Raw genomic sequence first — 6,000 nt, forward strand, 5'->3', positions numbered from 1 at the left:
TTACTGTCCATTTATACACACCTGTTCTCCCGACAAAATGTTTGAATAATTGAATTTACAGTGGTTCTCCCAACATTTGGCTGCACCTTTCGACCAGCCTCAGCCATTGTGAGGCCGTGATTGACAACATGATCCACAATTGTAGCCCTGATTTCATCAGGGATCTGCCTATTGGCCTCTTCTTCCTCTTCCCCTGTTTTGTCCCCTTCCCCTTCTTCCCCGCACCCTTACTCCTCTTCCATGAGGCTGACCTTCTATTTCTGTGTCACAGTATTGTAGAAATGGTACACACTATGTCCTGCTTGGTTCGTATATGCTTGTAAAGTGGGGGTTTATGGGATTCAGCTCTGACAGTGATTGTAGAGAAGTGGCTTATCATTGGTTGCAACTAATGCTTCACACACCCCTTCTCATCAGTGAAAGTTGAGATCCACTTGAGAGAAATTGTTCAATTTAGGAGACATTTTCAGGAAAAAAATATTTTAAAAAAATGTGTAAAATTTGCTTGACAGATTTTGACAACTAGTTCAACATTTTTGTATGTAATGACTCAAGCAATGAAATGAGGACTATTAGTTTTATATGGAATGACTATTCAGCATTCACAAGTATAGTTAATTTTGGCTGACATGACATAAGCAAATGATAATGTTATAAAACAGCAGAGAGTTGTATGAAAGCAATTGATGCATGTCCAAAAGCATTTGCAATTTGTTCGAAGGAATGAGAAACTGCTACTATGATGTGCACAAATGACTAAATGTTGTGGAGGTTGAACTAACTGTTGTGCAAATGTAAATAGTGATGTGAGAAATGCACCAAAGCGACTGAGAAAAACTATAAATGGCGCAGCCCACGGGACTATGCAAGGCAGGAGTCCTCTTCCCTGAGTCAAGCCTAGAGCTGACTGCATACCTTGTTCACCCTCCTCCTGGAGGGTTGTAACCTGGGTTCTCAAGCGGGGTATGGGGTTGGGGGATTTTAGTGAGCGGGTCATGTTGATGCTCTTTGAGCCCAACAAGGGTTTCTTTTCTGTTGAACTCTCCCATGGGACTGTGAGCTCTATGATGTAAACAGACTTCAATGAAGAGGAGTACCAAGTCTGGTCTAAGATAACAGCAATCTCAGGTGGAAAGATTAGTTGCTGGCCAATATCAACTAGCATCTTCCAATCCCGGGCCATGGCTAGTTGTCCAGCTTCTGATTTGGTAGGGGGGTGGTTGGGCTTTTCCTGTCTCTCTCGGATGAAGGTTGGGGCCGTGATGGAATTGGTTGCTCTCAGGGGCAAGGAGTTGGTGGTATTCCTCTTGCTCTCAAGAGCTGCTGCCAGACTCTTGAGGACCTGGTTGTGCCTCCAGGTTTAGCAGCCTTGTGTAAGGCTGGTCTTACAACCAGTCAAGATATGTTTGAGAGTCGATGGAGTTGGGCAGAGGGCACAGGTTGGGTCCTCGCCATACCACTGGTGGAGGTTTTTTTGAGATGGGAGCACATCATAGGTGGCTCTGATGATGAAGCTGATGTTGCTTGCCTCCATTTCCCAGAGCTCCCTCCAACTGAGCCTTCTCCTCTCCAGGTCTTCCCACCTCATCCATTGTCCCTGCTTGACAAGAGAGACAGCCTTTGCGCTTCTTTCCGCCTCCTCCTGACAGCGCACCTCCTCGTGTAAATATCTAGAGTTGGCTTGATTTCAGTGATCTGATCAATGATTTACAAAAGTAATTGGAATGTTTCAAATTAAAACTAAAACCATCTAGTGTCACGCTGTGGTTGTACGAAGGGCATGATGAACGGAGCTGTAAACAAAAACAAATCTTTATTATAATCCACAAGGCAAACACAGGAGAACATACACGTGACATCTAGCCTAAATCACTGAATATTTATCTCTCTCTCTCTCTCTCTCTCTCTTGGGATGGGTGGATCATTCCAACTGTGCATCAAGCAGTTGTGTGGGATAGGAACTTTTTACCCTGCCCATCTGACCACAAGCAGAAATGCTGAAAGAAACACAGACAGTGCTCGCCTAAGATGCCCCATTCATTCAAACAGAGCAGAGCTTGCCAGAGGTCATGACAGAGAGAACGAGAAACATAATCTGGAGTTATTTCACACTACATCAAAGCAAACCATTGACTGTGCCATGGGGGCCAGGCAATAGAAAGCTAGAAAAATATGCTAGAATATTCTGAAGTAATTGCACACCACAACTACCTATAATAGGCTGATAATATAAAAAAACAAAAAGCCCAAAGTCGCTGCCCCTATAGGCTCTGTAAAGAGCAAACAAAAAAATCAGGGGATTTGTCTTCACTTTTTTAGTGTTTAACGCTCCCTGTCTGTCAAGCTTTCTGATGGGGTTTAAGAAATTTCTTGAGCTGTGATGTCAAATGCAGAATACAGGGAAAAACATAATTCAATTTCATGCCTTTAAGAACCCTCTAAAAGATCTGTCACTGGTGAAGCATGTACTATAATTTAATATAAAATGTGTGAGTCATATTTTGATTGAAATGCATTTAAATAGAAAGCATGGCTTTTCTTTAACTGTCAATAGAGAAAATTGTAATTAAAGCATCTACCAGCATGCAGGGCCTAACTGGCCCATATTAACCAGCCAAAACTTGACCCATTTTACTCTTAAAATTAAAGATTCTTGGCATTGATGGTTCCATGAAAAACCTGTAACATCCATGGAACCACTTAAGGTTCTTTATAGTGGGAAAAGATTCATTAGATTATTAATATGTTCTTAATTATTAATATGTTATTAATATGTTTGCACACTAAGAAAAATTGGTAAATTTAAATTCGGTCATTCCAAACCCGTAAGATTTTTGTTCATCTTCAACACAAATTATGATCTTTTTAAAGAAATCTGAGAGCTTTCTGTCTCCCATAGACTACTATGCAAGTAACACTTGACTCTTTAAAAAGTTCATAAAGGGATCGTAAAATTAATCAACATGAATTGAGTGGTTTAGTCCAAATTTTTTGAAGAGACTTGATTGCTTTATACTTGTTACATTACAGAAGGGACTGAGGCAGGAAGTCACAGCAGATGGAGTTTTTTGAAATCAGTAAGAGATAACGGCAGTGCAGGTGAGTGATAAGTGCAGCAGTGGAGATACTTGAAGTGCAGAGTGGTAACACAGTCCTTTTGTGGTTGCAGGAGTAATGGATCTTGGAGCTGTTGGAGATGGAGATTGCTGGAGACAAGGAGCACTCACACAGAGACGAGGAATCACACGAGGAGAAAAGGAGACGCTGGAAACAGGTAAGTAGATCACAGGGAGTCCTTAAGGTAAGCATACAGGTAAGTATAATGCAAACGAGACCGGACATTGGAGTGGTGTGTGTGAGTGCTCTTTATACTGGTGTTGATGAGGTGCTTGATGAGGTGCAGGTGTCGGTGATCAGTACTCTGGTGATTGAGTGCACTGTGATTGGTGGATGGTGGAGCCTGACGTGTCTGTGACAGTACCCCCCCCCTCCACGGCCCTCTCCTGAGGACCCCGACGTTGTGGTGGCCGTCCTCTTCCACGTGGGGCAAGTCTGTCAGGGTGATTGGTGTGGAAGGTCTGAAGTTGGGATCGAGTATGTTGTTTCTGGGGACCCACGAGCGTTCCTCAGGGCCATAGCCTTCCCAGTCCACAAGGTATTCCAGCTGGCCACCACGGCGCCGGGAGTCCAAGATCTTGTGAACCTCATACGCTGTGCCGTCGTTCAGCATGAGTGGAAGGGGGGGTTCGGCGGCTGCCACGTCAGGCCCTGTGGAAACAGAAACAGAGGGGTGGTGAGGCTTCAGGAGTGACACATGGAAAGTAGGGTGAATGCGATACTGTGGAGGGAGTTGAAGCTGATAAGTGACCGGATTGATCTGCTTGGTGATGGTGAATGGGCCAATGAACCTGGGACTCAGCTTCTTGCAGGGCAGACGCAGTCTGATGTCCCGTGTGGACAACCAGATCTTCTGCCCAGGTTGGTAGGATGAAACGTTGGAGTGACGAAGGTCGGCTGTCATCCTGCGTCTGCGCAGGGCTCACTGCAGTTGGTGGTGTGCTGAGTCCCAGACCCTCTCGCTCTCTCGGAACCAGTAATCCACAGCTGGCATGTCCGATGGTTCCCCGGTCCAATGGGAACAGTGGGGTTGGTAGCGGAGCACGCATTGGAATGGAGTGAGTCCTGTAGATGGCTGACGCAAGGAGTTTTGTGCGTACTCGGCCCAACCCAAATACTGGTTCCAAGAGTCCTGGTGGTCATGGCAGAAGGTACGGAGGAAGCGGCCGATCTCCTGGATATTCCTCTCCGTCTGCCCGTTCGACTGGGGATGGTAGCCGGATGATAGACTGACGGTCACACCTAGGAGCGAGTGGAAAGCCTTCCATACCCGGGAGATAAACTGAGGTCCTCTGCCCGAGACGATATCCTCAGGTATTCCGAAGTATCTTAACACATGATTAAACATTAGTTCAACAGTCTCCATGGCAGTGGGTAAACCTCTCAGTGGAATTAGACGACATGACTTGGAGAATCAATCGATGATTACGAGGATGCAGGTACAGCCATCGGATGCTGGAAGGTCGGTTATGAAGTCCACTCCTAGGTGTGACCAGGGTCAGTTGGGAACGGGCAGAGGATGGAGCTTGCTGGATGGAAGATGGCGAGGGCTCTTGGAGATGGCGCACTCGCTGCAGCCCTGCACGTACCTTCTGACATCAGATGCCATACTTGGCCACCAGAAGCGTTCCTTCAGCAACGAGAGGGTTTCATTGACCCCCGGGTGGCCAGTGCCAAGTGATGTGTGGGCTGAGTGCATAAGTGATAAGTGGAGTGCGTCGTGTCCTGGTGATGTAGAGCAAGCCTGGTGGGCAACCCGGCGGAGGGTTCGTGGAGGCATTGGAGGAGGGTATGGTCTCTTCTGACCAGGAGATGGGGCTCACGATGATGGAACTTGGAAGGATGGTTTCAGGTTCTTTGGGCTTTTACTCTGGAGAATGGAGACGAGAGAGAGCATCTGCTTTAACATTTTTTGAGCCTGGAAGATAGGAGATGGAGAAGTCAAAACGGGAAAAGAACAGGGCCCAGCATGCCTGTCTTGGGTTCAGCCTCCTCGCAGCACATAGGTACTCCAAGTTCTTATGATCAGTAAGGACGAGAAATGGATGTTTGGCTCCCTCCAGCCAATGCCTCCATTCTTCCAAAGCCAACTTCACGGCTAAGAGTTCTCTGTTGCCAATGTTGTAGTTGACCTCCACCGGGTTGAGCTTGCGGGAGAAGGCGGCGCATAGATGGAGCCTACTTGGTGTCCCCTGCTGCTGAGACAGGACCGCTCCCACTCCTGTGGTGGAGGCGTCCACCTCCACTACAAACGGTAGTTCAGGATTAGGGTGGATGAGGAGGGGAGTGGTGGTGAAGGCTTCTTTGAGAGTGTTGAAGGTGTTGGTGGCAGCTGAAGTCCAGGACAGAGACTTGGGCTGGTTATGGAGCAGGTTGGTGAGTGGATGAGTGATGGAGCTGTAGTTCTTGATGAATCGACGGTAGAAATTTGCAAAACCAAGGAAGCTTTGGAGTTCTTTGATGGATGATGGAGTTGGCCAGGTCTTGATGGCTTCCACCTTCCCCTCGTCCATCCGGATGCCACTGTGGTCGATGATGTATCCGAGGAAGTGTACAGAGGGTTGGTGGAATGAACACTTTTCAGCCTTCAGGAAGAGATGGAACTGACATAGACGCTTGAGGACCTCCGCAACGTGGTGGCGATGTTCAGCCAGGCTCCGGGAGTAGAGTAAATTAAGATGTCGTCGATGTAGACCAGTACGAACTTCTGGAGAAACTCCCGGAGCACCTCATGGATGAAGTCCTGGAATACGGAGGGGGCGTTGACCAGGCCATACGGCATTACAAGATATTCATAGTGGCCGGTGGGTGTGATGAAGGCGGTCTTCCACTCGTCCCCCTCGCGTATCTGGATGAGGTTGTACGCGCTGCGGAGGTCCACTT

Source organism: Megalobrama amblycephala, linkage group LG20, assembly GCF_018812025.1.
Source record: "Megalobrama amblycephala isolate DHTTF-2021 linkage group LG20, ASM1881202v1, whole genome shotgun sequence".
In the NCBI taxonomy this organism is placed as follows: Eukaryota; Metazoa; Chordata; class Actinopteri; order Cypriniformes; family Xenocyprididae; genus Megalobrama; species Megalobrama amblycephala.